The sequence below is a fragment of the Stegodyphus dumicola genome, chromosome 1 (assembly GCF_044657685.1).
Source record: "Stegodyphus dumicola isolate Sdum_Otavi_A_Nest chromosome 1, ASM4465768v1".
Lineage (NCBI taxonomy): Eukaryota > Metazoa > Arthropoda > Arachnida > Araneae > Eresidae > Stegodyphus > Stegodyphus dumicola.
In genome coordinates, this window is record NC_140768.1 from 185,024,278 (window position 1) to 185,048,383 (window position 24,106).

At 30.8% G+C, this 24,106-nt stretch overlaps 1 protein-coding gene across 6 annotated transcripts in view; it reads right to left on the reverse strand.

The window, feature by feature from the left end:
* LOC118182260 (uncharacterized) overlaps positions 1-24,106 on the reverse strand; it is a 148,844-nt gene that overhangs the window by 60,845 nt on the left and 63,893 nt on the right. Inside the window, exon 1 of one of the 6 annotated variants that reach the window (XM_035351613.2) lies at positions 17,483-17,604. The exons of the other annotated variants lie outside the window; for them this stretch is intronic. The gene's annotated coding sequence lies outside the window, so the exon portion shown is untranslated. Of the gene's footprint in view, positions 1-17,482; positions 17,605-24,106 lie in introns of those variants that run through there. 6 annotated transcript variants of the gene reach the window in all.

Sequence of the window (24,106 nt, forward strand, 5' to 3'; positions counted from 1 at the left end):
TATGAAATATAATTGAAATAAAATTCCTATATAGAAATTGTGCTATAATACTCCTCTACAATTTTAAAAAAGCAGCACAATTTAAAATTTTAAACAAAACTTTCAAAAATTCGTTTCTAAATATTTTAGTATTTTTTACTTATTTACACCAATAAAAAGCATAAAAATTGCTAGTTTGAAATTTTCTGTTAGTTCAGATTTAAAATATTACTTTCTAAAAAAGTAGTTGCAAATTTCCTTATAGCATAGGAAAGCTAAAAAAATAATCCAGCCCTGAAAGCACGCAATAGCTTTATAATTATTTGGAACGCTAATTAGGCTTGATAAATATGCTAAATTGTTAAAAATCGATCTCAGTTTCAAAAATAAAAATATGTAGAAATTCTGATTTGTGAAATGAGGCGCTACAACTAGTTTTTTCTTGACTATTATACACGCTGCAATAGGCAACCACTGTTAAATTTCGGCAAGTCGTCCCTACTCCTCCGGATGTGATCAAGGTGACAGCCGGGAACGCATCAGACGAGGGAGAAAATCCATTTGGGTTAGTCTATTTCTTATAAGGTCCATGGTTCAGTCAGATTGACAAAACTTATAAATAAACAAAGCATCAAAATATAATGTTATACGCACAGAAAGACACGTGCTGACCATATCTGACTTTTTTTTATGGCCGGAAATAAGCTTTTATAGCCAGGAAGATTTAATGGCTCTAAATGAGATCAATTATATGCGACTAGCAAGGCTGTTACATGGTTCAGAAAACAGACAATTTTTCTTCCGATACATTATTTTTGCTGCAGAAGCAAAGACGAAAAGACAAAGCAACAGTCGTGGGAACATTAGACTTAAATAATACAAAGTAACGGGGGGGGCAAGCAAATACATTATTAAAAATGTTCAAGCACAACAATTTCTGCTTTTGCATTAAAAATTTTTAAATGCAAAAAACAAGAAAAACAAAATCTGTCATCCGTGGGTTCCTTTAAAAAAGGCGAGAGAAAAGGAGAAACAGGCACATAAATATATTCAAGTGGTAAAGCCGTGTATTATTCCACAGTAAACCATCATTTAATCATTTATTTATATAATAAAGTATAAAAAAAGGCTTTAAGAAATGTATTTAATTTTTAAAGAATTTAATTTTACTGAAAATAAATAAATTATCATTTACTGGACTGAATATAAAACTGATTGTATTTCTTTTTCCACAAAACTATTTTTCCGAAATCCACATACATCTTGCACACGCAAAGCATTTAAAAAGCATCTTATATTAGAAACGGAGAAGAGATAAAATTGTGCGTGGCATGGATGTACTCAAGAGATCAACCTTTATTATTGTTTAACTAACCTTTATTTTTGTACCTAACTGTACACAATGTTTTTAACCAAAACATTGTGCACAGTGAAGTTTTTGATTAATTTCAATATTTGATTTTATAGTTCATTGCTGCGCACAAGTTTGAGCTACGTTGTAAAACAAAACAATAAAATAATTTATCCGTCTTTGTGTAATCTTTATATATATCTTTGTGTATAATTACCGTTCAGATTTTGCAGAGTGCTTGATTTTCATTATATCTCTTTTTATTAAATTTACATTTTATATGCTATGTCATTCCAAAAATAAGCTTCGAATTGGATGAATATTTGCACATTCTACTGAATTGTCTAGATCTGAAGAATTTCTTTTACTTCCAGATTTTTATTTTATGTCTGCATAACCTGCATTTATTCCATTCGTCTTCCTACTACCGATAGAAAAAATTACAGTAACGTGAGAGATTTGAAATACTGAAGTTCATATGAATGTTGACTAAAAAGAGGTCAAATTAGACCTCTGAGAGAGGCATTCTGTCATAATTTACTAATACTCTGAGTAATAAAATTTTAAGAAAACATCAGTTTCATTCAAGTAAGTAAAATAAAATACATTTTCCAAAAAAAAAAAAAAAAAAATTCTCCAGGAAATCTATCACAAGTGTCAACATAGACGATCTACAACTATATTTTTAAGTATTTAAATATTCCATAAGCTAAAGATAAACCAAAAAAGTATCGAGAACTCATAGGCATATACCAACAGCAAAGATAAAATAGTTTCCAATAGCAAAGAGAAAACAGTTTCAAAATGTCTAAAAGACTACTGAGAGCACACACTCAAAACGTTTGCGAAAAGACGATGACATCACAAATAGAAAAATTTTACAGAACAAAACATTATTTAAAAATTTTCGTTCTGATATAGGAAAATACACATTAAATAATTAAAGTGGGTATTCGTGTAAATGTTTGTAAAAATATATATATATAAATTTTTAGGAAAATTTTGCATGTTTTCTATTTTGTTAATGATACTGGTAAGTTAAGAAAATTTTCTGTACTGAACATATGTGTCTACGAAATTCTTTGGAAAAAGCGGAAAGTAAATAATCATTTCGATACTTCACTAGAAATCAAGTTTTATAGTTGAACAACGATTTAAAAATTAACCAAGAGTACAACGAAGTACATACATAAATTATTTTGCTAATCGGTTATGAACTTTTAAGTAGGATATATCCAGAATCTCAAAATTAGTAATGAAACGTTCAATTTAACACTTGAGATTTTACTAAAGAAGTCTCTGTAATAGTAAAATGCTGGTTAAAATTGTGATAACAGAAGGAACAAATATGCTTTTTTTAAAATATTCGCATGATATGTAATAAAAATGAAAGCATGGACCCGGTTCAGCAATGCAATACAAGGTGTTAAGTAAAAAAGTTTCTAAACTGAGTTTTTTTGTCACGTACGACAATTAGCAATATATTAGCAGTAGACTAGGAAAAAAAATTTCAAAGATATGTGGCATGAAAATTAATCAAAAAGTATAACATTTTTCTTCGCAATAAGTTATGAATGTTTTCGTTTCAGTAGAATGAAGTCAGAAAGTTCAAATTTGGTAAAGAAACACTCATTTCAGCCTTTAAGATTTTATTAAAAAGTGAAATAAACACATATATATATACGTTAGTAAAATTCTACTTGAAAAATGAGCAGTTAGGGGAAAATATGACTTTTTCTCATAGTCACTTAATATGTAATACAATAAGTTAAATTCTAACAGTGGTTCATCTATACAATATATTAGATATGTAAGGTTAATTGTTCTTTTCGAATATGATACAGAAGAAACTTTTGAGTCAAAGAGAAACATATATACAAACAATGATTCTTAGTTTCCTAGTAATTTAAATCAAAGCGCTCATGTTTCTTATGAATGTGAGATATTTTCTTAGATATGTTTCTAATGAAATTAGTATATAAACTTCTTTTAAGAAAGAAATAGACTTTATGAGAAAAATCGATGACAATGCAATTTTTGGTGACTTAGAGAAAATATTCAAAGTCTGTATGATCTGTGTTAAAAGTCTCCATTATCTACTACTTTCGAAAACATCAGTGCTTGCTAGAGAAAATTAATCTATTCCTGTAGTATACTAAGATAAAAAATTCCATTTCTTTTCTTAATTTCTGATTCAGTGTAGTGTTGTTGAAGTTAAATCTTCCAAACGAGTAAGAAGTTATTAAATCATACAATATAACTATTTAATAAAAAATTGTTCCCAAATCTTTACAAGGACTTGTAAAAGATAAATAAGAAAATATTTGAAAATTCAATGATTTGCAGTGGCCGTAATATTCAAAGTGTTCAAAAAGTTATCGATAAGGTACTTCACAAAAAACGGTTTATGAAAACACGAACACATCACAGCCATCCGTAAATAACTTTCGTCCAAACTGAAAATTTCTTTACTCCAAATTTACTTTGAATACATGAAAAGAAACATTAAAGGATTCAAAATGAAGATACTCATGTAAACTTTCCGAAATGAAATGTACAGTATTTCAGGAAATATTCACTTAATTTCTAATTCATTTGGAATTTTGTTAAATCATATGTAATGAGCGTATGAGAGATCAAAATGCATTCATATGCGAAAAAAATAACAAACATTTAACTATCTGGCAATGAATCAAATTACATTGGAAATGTAATGGCATGAAAAGTAGAAAAAATATATCTGTATGGAAAATCTTGATGACAATTTCTGAGTGTGTTTAACGTTAAAGGCTTCTACGTTAATAATGAACTACTAAATTCGGTCAATTTTCATCAAAAACGCCGTAATGGTTCTCCGTACTGGTAAAATATTACTTAAATTCTTTAGCTTCGTGACTTCCCTCAGAGCAATACAAGATAACTAGTATGTGTTTAATAGGTTACTTCAAAGCTATGAAAGCAATAACGTTTGGCGAAAAAATATGGACATTATCAAGAAAAATGTTCTCTTATGTTCTTTCGGGATTATAATTGCAAAAATTAAGTATATACGTAGGTAAATCTCATGAATAAAGGTAAATTAACATGAAATGTTTCCTTAACGTCTATGTAAATGGAAAACAGTGATCGTAATATATTTGAAAAAATAGTTCATATACAGTGCATTAAAACTTTGCTACCGATCTATGAATTCACGGAAATCGGCCAAAAAAAGTCATTTATCACGTTCGCTTACTTATAGTATATTCTCTTGTCGTTTTAATCTTTTTGCTTTTGAGTTGTAGCACAAAATCACTCTGATTTATCAACTTGTTCCTAAATGTAGAGTACAGTCAACCAAATGGAAGATTTTAGCATAAGTAAATGTACTACAGACAAAATAAAATTAAAAATTCATCATTATTTTCATGCTCTGTTCATGAAACTAGTCCTGACTTATCCCATTCGGAACATTTTCAGAAAAAATATTCGTTTCTTGTTCATGTTTTTGCATACTCAGATACTAATTTTGTTGGAAATATGGCATTTTCTTATCCCATTTTATATTTCATTGTTAAAGTCTGAATTGGGAAAATTGTTTTCCGTGGAAATGGCATACTTGTCCTATATGTCTGCGACTGTTCTAATAAATTACATTACTAACAAGTGTGAATAAAATCCCTAGTTATACAGGAATTATCTTAAATTTTTCCTTAATCTGAAATGCAAAATGTAACCCATGTGCAAAAATAGAGCAAGTTTATTCAGAAGTCAAACAACAAAAATCCGCGTTAATTTTCAAAATTTTCACAAGACTAGTTTCGATGGTTTTACCAAACCACCATCCTCAGCTGCAAAACCGCAAAACATTTGCGGTAGTTTTATTTACTATCTATGAGAAGTTAAATGTCAAATAAAGCTGTAAGAGTTAAGCAATGTCAGTTTGAATCTTAAAATTATTTGTGTTAGGTCTTTTAAGATAATGACTCTGTTGGATCATTATTTGGAACTCTACTCAATATTTCGTGTAATGTATCATAATTATGTAGGAGTCATTTGTCAGATATGATAAATTAAATTTCGTTCTCAAAAGGCTGTAAGAGTTCAGTACTAAGAAGTTATTGACAATGTGAAATATGGGTATTTTTCAGTTAAGTTACAATGAATACGTTAAAAATATTCCAAGTTAACAAGCTTTTACATTCCAAGTTGGGAAAAGGGCGATAAAGTTTCATTTCCATGGCTGAATATTAATTCCATGTGTATTATAGTAAGTTCTCCTTCACAAAATGTGACTATAATACTTTACAATGTGGAAATTCTTCTCTGTAGTTAAAAATAATTCAATCTGTACCTCATTAAGTGAGTAAGGCTGTGATAAGTTCATATATAGTAGTGCTTATAAAGTTCTGCGATAAATGGTGGAATCATATAAGAATCCGAGTGATGTTTTTACATGAAGGAAAAATCAAGGTTCAGTGTATGTTTGGTGATTTAAGTAGGATCTGTGCAAGAAAATACAAGATATTTTTGTAAAATATTTCAAAAAGTTAATAAAATTTGTGTTAGTAGTATAAATGAATCTTACTGAATAAAAGGGAGTGTTCTGAATACATACGTATAAATGTCTGTAGAATAAAATAATAAGAAGTGAAGTAGTATTGGTACGTATCTAAACTTAACTGGGTAGAAATGCCCCATGCATTGGTTTGAGTGGACTTCATACCATGAAAATTTATTGTTCCTTTTTAAGATTTGTTTAAAGTCACTAGGTCTTGGAATAATGAAATGTGTATAAGTCTATACTTAATTTCTTTGGGAAAAAGGAATCAAAAATGCTGCATGAATATGTTTTATAAGTTAAATATAAGGATAAATGGAAAGTGTAAAAATTACATTTGTCAGACATAGTTTGGTGAATCCTTTGAATAAAGGTAAGACGTGTAAAAGAGAATCCGCGAAGTTTTGTATAATTGGCCAAAAAGTTAGTATAGTCATTAGTAATTAGTGCAATACATTAGAAGAGAAAGTTCTGAGTATCTCCATCTTAGGGGTATAAAAAGTAAGAAATGTAGTATTCCAGTTAAAATATATAGAATGAACATTGTGCGTATTGGTTTAAAGTTACAGAAAATATTATCCATCCAGAGTGTTATATGCATGTAAGTGTTATATCCAGAGTGTTATATGCATGTTTCAAGTTATATGCATGTAAATCACAGCTTAAAATTTCGTAGACAGAGAAATGTAGGTAACTTTACTTTTGGAGAAATGGAAGTGTAACACCATGTTGTATTTAACACAAGGGGGAAAAGTTAAGGTTAAAATAAAAATGTAACAAGACAAAAATTTTAAAGGAAAGAAAAAACTAAAATTTACGTTTGGGATTAAAATACATTAGGAAAAAAACAAAAAAGTGAAAAAAATTAAATTTATGGAAATAAATATTACTTTTGTAAAATAAAATAAAGTTAAAAATGTAGTAACACCTTCTTTTAAAATAAAAAGCGAAAAGGAAAAATTAAATTTGTAAAAATAAATATTACTTTTGTAAAAAAAATAAGTTTAAAAAAAAAAAGAAAACCTTTTTAAAGTAAAAAAAGTTAAATGTAAATAAAAAATAAAGTAAAAATACGAAAAGAAATAAATTTGAGGAAAAAACTTTTGCGAAATAAAAATGTGAAAAGGAAAAAATAAATTCGTAAAAATAAAATATAACTTTTGTAAAACCAAAAAAGAAAGTTAAATATAAAAAAAATTAAAAGGAAAATACGAAAAGGAAAAAGAAAAAAAACTTTTGCAAAATAAAAAGTAAAAAGAAAATGTAAAGTCACTTTTGTGGAAATAAACGTCAATTTGCGAAAGTTAAAAATAAAATTTATGTGTGGAAAAGGGAAACAGAAAAATTAATAAACTATTAGTAAGTATGAGAAGAAAAAAGAAAACAATTAAAAAGATCCCAATAATAAAAAATTTTAAATGTGGGAAAATCTTACATTTAAAACAGCAATGAATAATGTAATGATTTAGAAGCCAAAAGAAATCCTAGTCCGTTTCAAGAAACATAAACATGCTCATTGGTTACAAAAAAGGATATTATTAACAAGAATCTGATTGGCCATCAAGATTGATTTCGTTCGCCATCGTGAAAAAACAAATGTTTGACGCGGTTTTCATGCCAAGGCAGGTTCACACATGCGCAGACTTTCAGCCTCATGACACCAATGGTCCACAATGTGAAACAACAAGTTTGATAAGACGAAGGGTAGCACAGAGGTAACGCTCTTTTGTCCCATGCAAGAGATGGCGGGTTCGAATCCTACTCGTGGAGTTATTTTTAAAATTTAGGGAAAATAATATTAAATTCAATAAAATTAATTAAAGGTAATAATTAAGATAATGACGTAATAAATAATTAAAATACTTACTAAAAAGGGTAAATTAATGACGTACTAAATAATTAATCATGTGTCAAATAATTAAAAATAATAAATTAAAAGTGATGTCATGCCAAACACGTGCCTCCATAGCTCGTTGCCACAAAAAATAAAAACTTTGAAAACATAAAATCGTTGCCACAGAATAAAAGCGAAACGTTGATAACGTCATTCCATCACGTGATACAAGATGGCGCTGGGGTCGTCATTTCCGGTTCCAGGCCCCTCTGTATACTGGCCACGCCCCTTTCCTGTGACGTCACTTTCGCCAGCTGAGTACCGTGAGTTACTACTAGTATTCGCGGAATTGTTCACTTTGAATTGCTGAAACCTGGAAAAACTGTTAATGTAGACCTTTATTGTGAACAGTCGGATCTAGTGAACCAATCTTTAATCGAAAAATATCTGGCGATTGTCAAAGGAAAAGGCGTCATTCTGCCACACGACAATGCAAGACGAACACTGGAAAAATATAATGAATTGGGGTGGGAGGTACTGCCTCACCCACCCTATTCGCCCGATATCGCGCCCTCGGATTTCCATTTATTCCGATCATTACAACATTTTCTTAGTGACAAAAAATTTGAAAATTTGTATGATGTCCAAAATGCCATCTCGAGCCATTTTACTCAAAAACCAATTGATTTTTATCGGTCTGGAATTGAAGTCGGCATACTAGATGGCAAAAGGTTGCTGATAACGATGGTGATTATATTATTGATTAAAAATAAAAACTTGTTACAAATTTATTCGTTTGAATTTAATGTAAGAAAGCGACATTACTTTCCGGCCCCCCTATTACTAAGGAGTCCACGAACCGAAAATGTTTGTGAGCAATTGGTTTACAATATTAGAATATAGCTAACTCTAAGTTTACATTATTTGAATTATGAAATGAACTTTCGTTTAGTTGAGATATAAATATTTGCTTTAAATGAGGCAGTACATTTTCTATCCAGCACACAAATCTGAAAAAGAGGAACTGATTACAAAAAAAAAAATCATAGTTTTAACTATTGATGTACATTTGAGACTATATAGTACAAAATTTACATGAAGTTAAAAAATGCGTTGCAAATTTAACTTAAAATTGAATAAGATTATATATATCTCCCAAACAACAATCTGTCAGCTAGTCGTTTTTCTCTTGTAGCTAAATTCAGTATTTTATGTCCATATCAACAAATATGAAAGAACGAGACCCAGAAAATTGAAACAACACCCCAATTGTTGACAGCAAAAACATTACTACTCCGTGTGGGAAATGTGTGCCATCCTTTCTGCGACCCTGAAAGATCGCTCAGGCTTATTATGTCTGCTAATCAGATGCGCCTGCCTCTAGAATACACAAAAGGTCACACGAATATCATTCAGAAAAAGAGCTGAAGATAAACGATCGACTGCGAACAGAATTATCTCAAGAACAAAAACCGATTCAAGGCAAACTTTCACTGCAAAAACTTAAAAGCTACGCCCCGTTTAACTTTCCGTACAGAATATTTTAATATCTTTATCAATATATGATTACTTCCTCACTTCTCTTTTCGATTTATTCTAAAACTAATTATACAATCGCTAATACTAACATTGTCGCCCAACTTATATACAAGGGCCAGTTTGTGTCCATATAAAGGTAGCATACAGTTAAATCATCTTTGTTAATAATATTATAGAAAGCACGAAAATTAAGTCTTAAAAATACGGTAGGGTACGAACTGCGCCAAATTTGATCGAAAATCCCCGTCCCCCTCTTTTTTAATCCACGAACTGCGCGACGTTTCCTGTCCCCCATTTCTTTCCAAGAAGATTGGGTGCTACATGAAGTCTTTTATCGCCATTAATGGGACATTCTATTGAGACTGCAAGCCTTTATTTTCGTTTATCAATATTGTAAAAATTGTGCATGTAAAACAAATATTAATTTAAAGTCTGGCGTGTGCTAAAAAATAAATTTCTTTTACACTCATTTTAAAGTTTTATGATGCTTAAAGGAATGATGAGCCAGATCTTTTTTATTCTCTGTAAGAATTAAAAACTTTCGAAATTGTAGATTTTAGTAAATTGTAGATTATATATATATATATATCAGTTTTGAATAGTAAAATTGATAGATTAATGACATACACAAAACTGATACATAATCAAAGTATCAAATGTCGGATTTGTAGCTCACCTTAAATAAGTTTCTTGTCTAAATAAATATTAACAAATCTTCTTAGACAGCAGAATGGTTTTAACTTTCAAATTTACCATTTTAGGTAAACAGTTCTAATTTAATTATAAAAATTATCTTTATTAAATCTAAAAATTGGACTTCTTAAGTCGTTCTAAATTCACACTAATATTATTGCAATATATTCCCGTATTAAGCTTTCCATTTTTAATCATTGAAGTTTATTTTAAGGTTATTTAACTTTGTTACAAATTCCATATTTTAATACTAGAAACGAACTTTTAACAAATTCCATATTCTAATACTAGAAAATATTTATTCTGTTTTCCACCTGACGTACTTTGGCATACATTTAATTTCTAATACACATTTAATTAATAAATTGATAATTATGAGCGTCATCAGAATTTTTATAATCAACAACAACAACAAAAAAAAAAAAAAAAAAAAAAAATCAAACTCCCTTATATTTATATCCTGGGATTTTCAGTCTCCCTTTTAATCCATTCCTTTTTCACATATTTTTGCACTGTACTCAAGTTTTCATGTATGTAAAAGTTATACAATTTGTATTGTATTTATGCCAATTTATATTTAAATGATAATTTTTACAAATTCTTGCTTCATAACTCTAGTTAACAGAAGATGTTTCAAACACCTTCAGAAGAAGCTTAACAGAACAGAAGCTTAATCTTCAGCATGTAGCTGATTTTCTAACCTAGTTTCAGGCTGACTTATTTGTAAAATTAGTTACTTGAAATTATTTGGTAACAAAGATGGTCGCTAAATCACGCTAATATTTCTAACAGTTGTAATTTATAATGCAACCAGTTCATGTGATTTATAATATAATGTATTTATAATTTTTTCAGCAGTATTGAAATTAATAGCAGATACTGATAATGTTATAGATTTAGATTACAATGATTTAGATTGCCATTGCCTTCTTCACTCATGCTTTTATACTACATTCCTAATATTTCATAATGGCATACAGGTAAATTCAATTCATTCACCAAATATGCAAATCTCTAATTCAGCCCACTTTTGTTCTTACGTGTGCTGTATCTTCTATTTTGTTTAATATATTGCTCAGCCTAATTTCAAATGGTCTTATGATCAAGCGGAAAAGTCACTAAACTTTGGTAATTCGAGCCGAGTTTCTAGTCCCAGTGATCCCCTAACTCTTTTTTTTTTTTTTTTTTACTTATTTACTGTGTAAAAATGTATAGTAAAAATTTCAGTTCACGAAGTAAAACTACTTTTAAAATTTATTCTTTAAAAATATCGCAAAATTTTTCACCTTAGTGTCTTTTTACAAATCCCTCTGGTAAGAAAAAATAAGGAAAGAAATTAACTTGGTTTCGGTGATTGATACCTCAGTGCAAATTATGTGTAACTTTTTCCAAAAGCATAGAGTTTATATGAATATCAATAAATTATGTATTATTTCTCATCTAATTTTCTTAACATTTTTTATTCCAGAATTTTCCTTTCACACTGTAGTGTTTAACTTTATGCGTTTTCTATAATAATTTACATTTGTTTATAATTTTACGCGAATGAAAGTGATTATTTAATTGTATAAGCTTTGCTGAAAGATAAACGAGAAAACAAAATTCTATCACTTGCGGTCAAGGGAGTGTTTGATGTAATAATTATTACAGTCAAAAGTCGTTAATTTGGACACCCATAACCCGGAATGATCTGTAATCCGGACCTCGAAGCTAAAAACTTCCTGCGCATGCGCCGCGTTGACACATGCGCATAGGCGTTTACGCGTGCGCGTAAGACCTCTTACGACTGCGCATTTGCGTGTGCGCAAGCGCAGAATACGTTTTCGCGTGCGCGTTTTATGTATAACGAAAGGTATAAGCTAAAATTATCTAATTATCTATTTCAGTTAATGTTGATGATTGCGTTGTTCCTTAATTTTCGAATTGGATGCGGCTTATTATTTTTTGCAGACTGTAAGAGCAATACTACTACAATACTACTAGTAAACTTGAACTTTCGATTATAATAGATTATAATAGAATTTCCGAATCTGGAGCTCCCAAAGGATCGTACAAAACGAAAGTATGTTTCGATGTCCATCAAACAAAAAGTGGAATTGCTGCAAAAAATGGATAAAGACATGAGGAATGTGACAGAGAGGTTAGTGAAAACGAAAAAAATTCGATTGACAAGTTAGTCGGTATTCTCGGCACAGCAATTAACGGGACTTGAACAGCGGAACTTTGTAACTGAACAAAAAATTATGTCTGTTTATAGAATTAAAGAGAAAGTATTATCACATAAAACGAAGCAACTTAAACAACTTACATGAAAAGAAATGTTTAAAAAAGTAAACAAATAAATATTAAGCTTTTTTTTTTTTTTTTTTTTTTTTTTTTTGTAAATTTTGATACCCTTTAGATCATAATTGTTCTTTATTTCATAAATTACGGTTTCAAATTTTTAATTTTAGAATTTCTGGATGCCATCTTACGCGATTTAAACTGATGATTTATAATCCGGAAAAATCGATAATCCGGAATCGCCGAAGTCCCGACGAGTCCGGATTAACGACTTTTGACTGTATATATTTTCTTTGATACTTTTTATTTAATTTCTTTCATTTATGCATTACTACATAGTTCTTTTCAAAAAATATTTTTCTGTGTCGCTATGTCCGTATTTCAGTTTCAAGGAATGCGTGCTCCGTGTAGGGTATATAATGCGTAATAAACTTATGATATGAAAGAGATCTAAATTCTCTTCCCATTTCTGCTGTATTTTTTAAATTTCAACCCCTAAGAAATTTACTCTAGAAATCTTAAACACTTATTTCCTGGAATAAATTCCAGAAAGGATTAAGCATGACTTAATTCGCAATAATAATAAAAGGAGGCGTTATCTTTGTTGTTGCCGAAGCTTAGTTTCTCTAGATTGGCAACAAATCCACTATTCATTTATAAAAAATATATTTATTTATTTTTATTTTCCTCTTGGCTACAGTTGGCTTCGAAAAATAAAATTGTAACCCTGCGGCCAACGGGGGAAAGAAATTTTGATCGGCGCAGTTGGACTATCTCAGGACGAGGGGGGGGGATTTTCATCAGCGCAGTTGGAGTACACCCAAAAATACTATATTAATAAGAAGCCTGTGGTCGCTCCTACGAAGCAATAAATCAATTTTCAACGATGCAACTAGCCTTTTAAACCAAATCCCAAGGATCAGAGGTGGTCAATTTCTGCATACAAAAGATCCAATTTTTCTCTATAAAATTTAGCCACTTAACACATTCAGACTTGTACTTTGTGTATTAGTAAGTGATAACAGGGAAAAGGTAATAAGCTAACACGCTAGTTAGCTTATTACCTTTTGAAACTTCAAAGACTATTTTTTCACTATTAAATGTGTCAAGAAATTTTGTGGCAATACATTTTACTTATAAACCCTTTTTAAAAGGAAAAGATAGACACAGCACAGTAGTAACTTTTCCAAAATCATGAAATCTGGTCTAAAAATCATGAATCCCTTTTTAATTTCTGCAACGCATTTCTTAATGCTACAGTGGAAAATTGTTTTGATTTTTTCCACGCGATTTTACACGTTTCATTTTGATGTTTTTACGTGATCGAAAAAATTTAGAAAGTAATTCAAATTATTTTTTTTAGATATTTTGTATTAGTATAATAAATTTTAAAATTTTGAAGCTATGTCCCTTATTTATTCTGTAAGCTTTATCCTAAGTTTTTAACAATTATATTTAGTTAAAGCTACTTTCCTATCTCTCATAATTTCAGCTTACAATTTCCCACCAGAATGTGTTTTTAGAATCGCAGTTGATGCAAATGAGTAACAGCGGTATTTAAGTCGAAGTTCCACTGACTTCGTGAGAGAGCCAGAGATTCTGACTAGCGCGCGTTTGCAATTTGGCTGCACTGTATTACTACGCTCGGCCGTATTTCAGGCCCTGGATAGCTTTGCCAGTTTAGTTGATATTTAGGGGCCAACTACTTAGAATTTTGATAGCTTCGGCTATATCTTTTTAGTTAAGTTTATTTCTTATTATTTGAGTTCAAACCCAAGTGGAGGCATATTTGTACGCTCTGAGAAAGGAGTCGACTGTTAAAATTCTTATTTTGAGAAATAAAGGGTAATTAACCCTTCTTGAGTTTACGTTTCTGTTCTAAATGAACTAAAGCGATTATTCGCTTATTAGGTCATTAAGTTCCTACACACTTAGCTGTTATATTAAGGTTGGTACCCCACAATTTATTTATTTATTTTGTGTGTATGTTTAATCTTTTATTGGTTAATAATTGTGGGTGAATTATGCAGTGGAAGGTAAAAAAAATTTGCGAATTCATTATTATTTTGGCATAGAGTAATAAATCCATTTATGTAGCCTATCATTATTACTCCTATTCCATCTGTTGCAATTGAAACGAAAAAATGGTACTTTCAAATTAGTTTGAGGAAGCTCTCAAAATATTTGACTACTACTTACATTTCAGTCCTCCTTTTCAAAGACATCATACCCAACAATTCTTCAAATCTAAAAACCACATGGATAAAAATAAACTATTGTGTTACGTCACTTATATTTGTCAATTCATCAAACTTTAAGGAAAAAACAAGAATATCTAATAATGTCGTTAAATAACTGTTCTCTTCTATTTTCTCAATTCGCCACGCAACAATTTTTAGAGACAATTGTAAGTCTTTAATTGCAAGAATAATTTCATTCTTGTTCTTAAAATTTTTTAAAGGGTGAATCTGACATTTCCTAGATAGTTCCTTTTTAAAATTCCCTGTCAGAAAATTGTTTAAGTTTTACTGCTAACATATAAATTACTTTGAATGATACAATAGTTATTGCACGTAATTTCACTACGGGCTTTTCGAAAAAACATTTTGTTGATCTCTTAATTGAGCCTTAAAATTCCTCATTTTATCTTAAGGTTACTATTTTGTGGATAATCTAAGTTGCGCTTTCGTGTTAAAATAATCTCTACTCTAGGCTGTAATCCCCAAAATAACTTCGAGATCGCCTTATTGGCCATTCTTGTTAAAGATAATCCTGTAGGAATTGTTAACTGTGCAGCAAAAGCCATACGCGGCCCGAAGGTCGCCAGCTGTAATTTACAATTATTTCTTAAATTGTAACATTATACTATAACATCGGACACATAAAACTTACAATTATTAAAAATAACTATGCAAATTATCACTATTATTTTTATCTGAGTGATGTAAATGATTTTAAAACAACAAAAATGAGAATCTGAGAAACTTAAGATAGAAAATTAATAAACAAGGGTTTACAATACAACTTCCTTTAACTAACAGATGAAATTTATTCCTCTATCCGATTAATTTCACTTAAACTTACTTTACCCTCTATTTTTTCCCTAGTTCTGTTTTTTGGTGCATGCGTGTGTGTGTGTGTGTGTGATTGTTTGAATAAATTAGTACTGTGAGGAGCGAAAAAAGTCTCCACACTAGGGGCTTTTCAGATTTTTTTTTTAGGGGAGGAATACAGTCAGCTTTTTATTTAGCTGTTAAGTTTTTAGTTTTGGTTTATGACTATAAAAACTACTTTTATTCAAGTTTTGATAGTTATATCAACATTTTATATATTTTTTATTGTTTACTTTATAAAAAATTTTTAATAGTAAACTAAATCTAAATAAATGTATATATATTTTTTTAGTTTTAGAAAGAAGAAAGAGGATGATCGTCTGACAATGGTGAAAAGGGTATACGGGACAGAATAGGTTGAAAATGACTGTTCAACACATTTTTGGCATATTTTTATCAGGGATCACTCGCATAAATTCTTTCACGAATAAGTTCATTTGGACACACAAAAACAAATAATAATCATAAGAAGAAGAATTAAGGAAAAAAACCCTCATTACGCTAATGTATTTGTTGTTATTAATCCCATTTTAACGCTTAAAACTCAAATCAACAATAACATTCTATGTAATCTTGAACTGAACTGAAATAACTTTTGTACACAACGGCTGTCAGCAAACAGTTACATACAACAATCATTGGTTCGAACACCATATTGTTTCGAATTTCTCCTAGACGTGTATATATATATATATATATATATATTCTTATTTTATGGCCAATTTAAAACTATTTTCACAGGCCTTTACTTTTATGCTTCTCCCCACCCCCAGATTTGATGATTTTTTCTTACAATATGTTGCTTGCTATAAATCATAAAAGAATACATTTTCTTAATACTCTGTAATTTATAAATAAATATGCAACGCAGTCATATTTAACTATACTAAACTTTTGTACCGCAGGAATTTTTACCTTGTCTGTTTCTTAAAACATTTCACAGTCAATCGTATTTTTATTATCTAACACACCGCTGGATGTAACTAATATAATTAACGACAACTAAACATGCTTGTTACTTCTGTGAACAGCAATACCACATTTCTCATCCTATGAAAAAATGGATAAGACAATATGCGCAGTACGAAAAACATCAGAAGCGCAATTTTTCATCCTACCTATGCAGCATTCGTCAGCCGAAGTAGGAATATTTCCAGTCTGTTTCTATTCGTAAAAGTACATGCAGCGATGTTTTATTTTACAAATTACAAATTATTATTCATGCGAAATGTAATAAATTATTTAAACTAAAAACTAATTATAAATTGTTATATTCGTACCAGCATTTCTTAAAGTGATGGCCTTGCCTCCCATATGGAACACGAGATGGTCTCAAGAGACCGGAAGAAGCCATGATATTTTCATTGAGTAAAACTGAGAAAAGTGTAATATAAGAATTAAAATAAAAAGGACTGTCATGGAAAGGAAATAATTGTCTAAGAAAAAAAATTAATAAATTTCCTCAACGGAAGTAAGACTAATGTTGGAAAATCTAGAAAAATTACATTTTTTCAATAAATGAACTCTTTAAAAACAAAATTAAAATGTGGAATTAAAAGAAACCAAATAAAGTTATATTCTGAAGTAGTACAGAAGTCTGTTTTAAAACATATTAAATAAACATGGAATACATAATTCCCATAACAGTTTTGTTTTCTTAATTATTTTTAAGATTGTTTTATTCATTAAAAAATATTATGTAAATAAAATATATGTAAACATAAATAACCTGTAAATTATCATGCACACGACATATCTGAAAATTACAATCTATATTCACTATACGCAGACTGTTCACCGAATCTCGATATGGTTAATTACACTATACATCAAGAAAAGATAGTACAGCCATTATCGATAAACCTATTAGGAAACATACATACACACACACACACACACACACACACATATATATATATATATATATATATATAATTAAAAACTTGGAATTTTAAAATCTATATTTCAGTATATAGTTTTGATTAAAGAAATTAATTTAATTTAGTAGTTTTGATATATATCAGATTTCAAGCACACAGATAATATAAGAGAAAATGAACGATATATTTCCAATGAAGCATCTGATGTATTTACTGGAACATAAATAAACATACATGTTTTCATTCAATTAATTCAAACGAAACACTTACTAGTCAATCAATCAACAGCAAATGCTCTGATTCAAAACGACATAGCACAAAGTTCGATGATAGCTACCCCTAGTCAAAGTTTCAACCCTAAAGACTGCAGCAAACACATATTCAACGCGTCCTACGTGACCAACCCACCCACTACTAAGGGCTCTCTGTGTAGCAATGGAGAAGTGAGGGTAAATGGAAGAGGCTGGAAATGAGATTTCGGGGGCAATGGCTCGGGGGAGGGAGTGGCCGGATATTCAGAAGGGAAAGAGGGATGCACGAATATCGACAAATAAGATAAAAGCAAAAATTATCAAAATCGATATTCAAGAGCGGCTCTTCCCCCACGCCCATGAAAAAATCGTAGGCAGATGGTATGCTACAGTCCAAAGAGTTGTTAAACTGGAACTTTCTTTAAGTTATTATTCCGCAGATATACTCGTAGGCGTTTTGTTGCTGCTCTCATTTCCAAAAGAAAACTCAATCATTACCTTAATCCCTTTTTTATATTTTTAAAGTTAAGTATATTAAATAACAACGAAATGTTGAATACTTTACGCATTATATTACGATCATTTTCATAATGTCTCCAATAACTGCGAATATATCATAATCTAGTTTTATTAAACAGTGTCGCATAGAAGCAACTTAACACTCACTTCATAAACCAAATAAATTATCACAATACACGCAATCATAAATAATAATAATTTCAAATGACGTAATTATTAAAATGCTGCGTGGTATTTTCTGTAAATGGATAATAAGAAATAGTATTTGCACCTAGTATTTAATTTTTCTGGTACTTAGTAATTCATAAATCATCATGTAATATGAGGGTCACTTTGAAATTTTTCAGATACAGCTAAATAGCAATAGTTAAAATTACACTACCTTTACTGCATTCAAAGTAGTTTCTTTCTATGTCAGTGAACTTCTGTAGGCGAATTTTTCAAACATTAAATGCTTCAAACTATTCATTACTTGGTATCGATGAAAAATAGGCTTTTACAGTTTCATCAGTCTCATCTTCGGAATGAAAACGTAGGACATACAAATTTTGTTTTTGATTAAAAAATAGACAAATGGCACTCATAGCAAGATCAGGAGAACTGGTTGGATGTTCTATCATTTTAATGTGCTTTTGTTCAAGAAATTCGACTTTGAGTCTTTCCGAATGAGAAGATGCATTATCAGGGTGAAGCATTAACATTCACTTTTTGAAGAATTTCTGGAAGATGTTTAATAATATACCAGTGAGCTGTAACTTTTTTTTGTCCCTCTAACATGATGGCTTTGATTAGTCCTGCTCTTTCTGCAGAAAATGGCATACATTGCTTCTTTCATTGCTCGCTGTCTTTTCATCATTGTTTAGTAAGAATCATCTTCAGATACCTTCCTTGATGTGTGGGAGCATCAAAAAACGGTATATACAATTCATTACCATTTACACTTTTAGAAATAATGTGGTGTCCACCCCATTAAGTAATTTTAAACTCTCTTAACTGATTCCGGTTTTTGGTGTTAGGTTAATTTACGCGGGGACCCAACGACAAACTAATTTTTGCATCATCAGTTCTTTATGAATAATTTTATGTTTAGCTGCGGATCCAATGCTAGTTCTTATTGTATCATTTGGCAAGTACAGCAGTTATCATTGATTAACGTATTTCGCATGAATGACACATTTTCTCGGACTATTGCTAAAAAGGACTTTCTGTATATTCTTAACCCAGGAGAGAATTTCAATCTCTATGGAATTCTGTAAACCATCTGAATACAGAGGCACGAGATGGAGCTTCAGTTCCATGCTCTAGCTGTAAACGTTGAAAGCATTCTTCTCGATTTAGCCCAGCTTTAAAATCATGCAAAATCAAGGCGCGATAATGCTCTCGCGTCAGCTCCATTTTCGTTTCTTTCAAAATTTAGTCTATGATAGATAAATTGAAATTATTGCCACAAATTATCGTCTGTGGGCATAAAAGAGTTCAAATTTACATATCTAGCAAATACTCATGTACGACAAAACTTGACCAAGAAATATAAATTTTCAGATAAGTTTTCTTGAAAAATCAGGAATCATATACAAAAATGCAGAGAACAATATTTAAATCTGTATGTAACTAAAAATGAAATATCAAATTACGACAAGGTCTCTGATATTAATAGATTAAGTAAGAAGCATTGATATATAGACTATCGTTAAACGTTTTGAGCAATACAGAATTGTTAAAGAGATCTTAGTTTTTAACACAAAATAGAAATTGCAAGAGTTCACTGCAAAACATTTCTCTACATGAAAAAATATGCCTATTCTTTTGAAGAGGAAATAAAATTAAAGATGGATAAATACTTTTAAAGAGCAATAATCAAAAGTTGTATTTCAGAAACCGATGGAAAAAACTCTCTTAGCTACTGCATCAGATATTAAAAATATCAAAAGCACCAACAAAGGAAAGTCTCACGATCTTCTTCGTTTGATAGTACATAATAACAAAAATAGAAAATAAACAAATAATTCTTGAAATATACAATGTGTGCTAATATTTAAAAAAAAAATCCTTCTTCAAAAGAAAATTCTAAAATGAGGAATTCTAAAGCAAAATACATATTTCACTAATTGAATTACTTATATGTAATATTTGTTCGAAATATCGAAACTCAGCTTTCTACATACTATAATTGTGTTTGTAAAAATAAAGTGTTCTTCAGCTCTTAATGTAATTGGTGTTACACACGTACTCGCGTGCAGGATTGAGGAGGTCTGAACGATTTGCTGTTTCCTTTTCACATACTCGCTTTTTAAGAAACAGAAGGGGAAAAAAATCTAAGTCAGGCGATCCCTTCGGCAGACCCCCTCCCTATATCCAACATTAGTTCCAAAATGTACTTCGCACCATCATGCTGAAACCACACAGTTGACAAATCTTTCAGTGAAACATTATTTTTTAAAAAGACAGACAATGGTTCATTCAATATTTTAAATTTAATTTATGTGTACTTCTGGTTATTTAAAGAGTCATGAAAAACGATTGACCCAATCAGTGTTTTATTTCATAACACAAAAGAAACAATTATAAATAAAAGAATGCTACATATTAGTAAATCACATACGAATATCATACTGAACAGCCTTAAACGGAAATATAAACAACTTCTATGTATCCTGATTTATTTGTTACCTGACATCTCAAGGAAGGCGATAAATGACATTTTCTAGAGCTGTAAAATCCTTAAAAATTTGCAAACTTTAAAATTAAATACCTCTGTCAATTTTTGGCGTAAAAGTAAAAAATCTGTATTTTATGTTTTATAATGAGTATAACATTTTCCTAAGTATAGGGCTCGGAAAACATATTAAACATTAGCTTCTGTAATTTTTAGAAAATTGATTTATTTTATTTTTAAAATGATTAAGCATTACAGTAGCGGCGGACCACACAGATATGAGAAAATCGTATGTCACTGCTTTCAAGCTTTTACGACATGTCAAGAGGTTATCACATATGGCTACAGTCCCTGCTAGACGGGACTTTTCTGAGAAATGAGATTCTGGTAGCACTGGTTTAAATGGGAGGATTCCTAGAAAAATGAGCCCCCGAAGGAAGCGAAATCCCGCCTAGCTACGGAAATAACGTTGCGGCTATGCGGGATTTTTTTCAAACCTCACCGAAAATGTTTTCGGTCCCGGGTAGAGACAACCAATCACACGAAAGTTCTGCTTCTGAAGGATCACGTGATCCCAATTTGAGCGATAATCGATTACTGTTTGGCGTTCAAGTCTTTGTAGTAAAGTGAGAATGGTAACCTAGCTAGGTGTGTTTCCCGGAATTGTGCTGGTTCTGAGAATTGTCCCTTTCGACGTCAAGTCCCGCGTAGTCGAAACATAATGTGATTGGGACCTTACACGACATGGTTCTGACATCACAGACGCAATAATTCGTTCCAGTTGACAGTGCAAGAGACACAACTTCACGACTAGTGTCAAGAGATTTTAGCATTCTGCATTGTGTCTTTTATCAACTGACGAACCAATGACCTTGTCTTTCCTCTGATATCGTTCCAGATACAACGAATCAGAGGATATAAAATACAACTGAAAAATTAAGAACGTGGCTAATTTAGTCTGCCGATTTTTTCCATCGGAACAACACACCCGAATGCTCTTGAACTCTCGACGAGATAGACCCTCGTTATCAGGATCCTCACGTTACCAGGACTATACTTCACTTCAATATCTGTTTTATGCTATCCATGAATTATATATTTGTAAAGAGCTTCTCGTAATTGTAATAAATATGTTTTTAAAATGCAGTAAGCATTACGCAACCTCACAAATGTACTAATCATTATATGGAGTCAGAAGCACTACCTACCTTCCAAGTCAGCCCACACATTTCAGTCATTAAAACATTTTTCTAACTGGAAGTATATGTCTACGACCAACGACTGCGAAAATAAAGGCCGAATAAAGATTTTTGTGGACACGGTGTATATATTTACATTAACCAGATACGTCAGCAATATAAATCAGTCACAACATAAGTCCATTATCCTGCATGCTTTAAGGATGTAATTTATTTTAACAATCACGGTTCTCCAAAACATAGATAAATTCAAATTAGCTCATCAAGGCATATTCGAAACTATATTTTTATAATCAGACTGTTAGCATATTCAATCAACTTCTCACATCTTCAAAAAGAAATTCCGTAATCAAATTAGGAACCAATATATTTTGAATTAGATTACCGCAATAGTTTTTCATAAACCTAATCTACTCCTTAGGAATTACAAGTATTATGAGTTTGAACTGAATACTTTTTACTTTTTGAGATTTGAATTGTAGAGTTCCTCACTTTGTAAATGCTAATTCACAGTTGAACGTGAAGAATCTTAAGAACTGATAAGCGAATAATCGCTTGAGTTCGTGTGACAAGAAACAACAAGATGGAAGGGTAAATACCCCTTATTATTCAAATAAGATTTAACTGAACTCCGTCTTGGAGTGTACAATAAAAGCCGACACTTGGGCCTTAACTCAAGAGGCTAAGAAGTAAACTAAAACTAATCTAAACTAAAGAGATATAGCCGAAGTTATCAAAGTTTTAATGGAGTTGGCCCCTTAAACACGAGATGACTGTGAAGCCATCAAGGGTCTGAGTACGGCCGAGCGTAATAACAGCTTTGAGAGAGAGTAGCCAAAAAAGGCGGATGCGCGCTAATCAGAAACTCTGATTCTCTCTAAATCAGCAAGTAGAACTTCGCGCTTCTTAAATACCGCTTCTCCACATTATGTATTCAGACGTAATTCTAAAACTACGTTCTGGCCTGAAGTAGTAAGTTGAATTTAAGAATTTGACAGGAAAGAAATTTAACTGTTAATAAAATTAACATAATTTTTACAGCATGTCCAAAAATTTAAAGAAACCAAGGTATTTAAAAACGCCTGTTTAGAATAAATAATGGTTTATAGTACGTTATACTTTAGTTGTAACAAATTATAATACTATTTTAAAAATCAGTAAGGTCCATTTAGAAACTGCAATGAACTAACTTCCTAAAATAAGAAAAAGCAATTAATTTAAAGATTTTTGTTCCCTTGTATGAAGTAAAAGAAGTATTGTAATCGTGAAAAATTTCGAGCATCATATTTCAGCGCAAATATCGATTCACATTCCCGAATCCATTTTCACTATTTTTACGTGAGGTCTGTACGTACAGACATAATAAAAAAAACTTTTTTTTTCTCAAAAAATGGATTGTAAAATGAATGCAAAATGGATTTCTTTTCCCCAAGACGTTTGTACGTACATACGTACTAATCTCGCATAACTCAAAAATGATTAGTCGTAAAATGTTGAAATTTTTTATATGAGACTGTTAATAACATCTACTTGTCCACTTCCCTTTTTTATTGTAATCGAAAGTACCAAAACTATATATACCCACCCCCTTTACTCGGCTTTTAGTTTCGCAGTGATTGGTCGCAGGCATATACTTTTCCAGTTACAGAGTCACATTTTGGTTAAATTTTTAAAAAATCTATTTTGGAGAAATACCAAAATTTAACTTTTAATGTGGTCTCCCCGTTCCTCATTATGTGTGTGTGTGTGCGGGGGGGGGGAATTATAAGAAGTTTGATTCCCGTACGACAAAAATTGATCGGGATGTTTAATTTCAAAAGTCGCAATTTTTGCCATCATTTTACAACTTGCCTTGAAGGATCGGTTAATTAAGTTAGAATAATTCGAGGAAATAAGTGTAAATGAAGTGCAGCAAAAAATGCGTATAATTAAAAAAACCGTAAAAGAAGTCACGGGGTGTCCACATAAGATTTTCTTTTTGTTTTCTTTTATGTATCCAGTTGGTAATATGGTCAGGTAAATCGTAAAATAATTCTAAGGTACATTACACTCACGTCTCCGGAAAGAAAACCAAACGGAACCGGCAGATTTAAGGTTACCGACAGATTTATTGTGTAAATTATAAAAATTTGAAGCTATTTTGTAAAACACTTTCCATACAAAGTTGCAAAGTATTAACGAAGAAACAACACAAACAAAACAAATGTTTAAAATTTTATAAATCATGGATCGTTTTGTTTTAACAAGCGCTGAATGTATAAATGAGCTT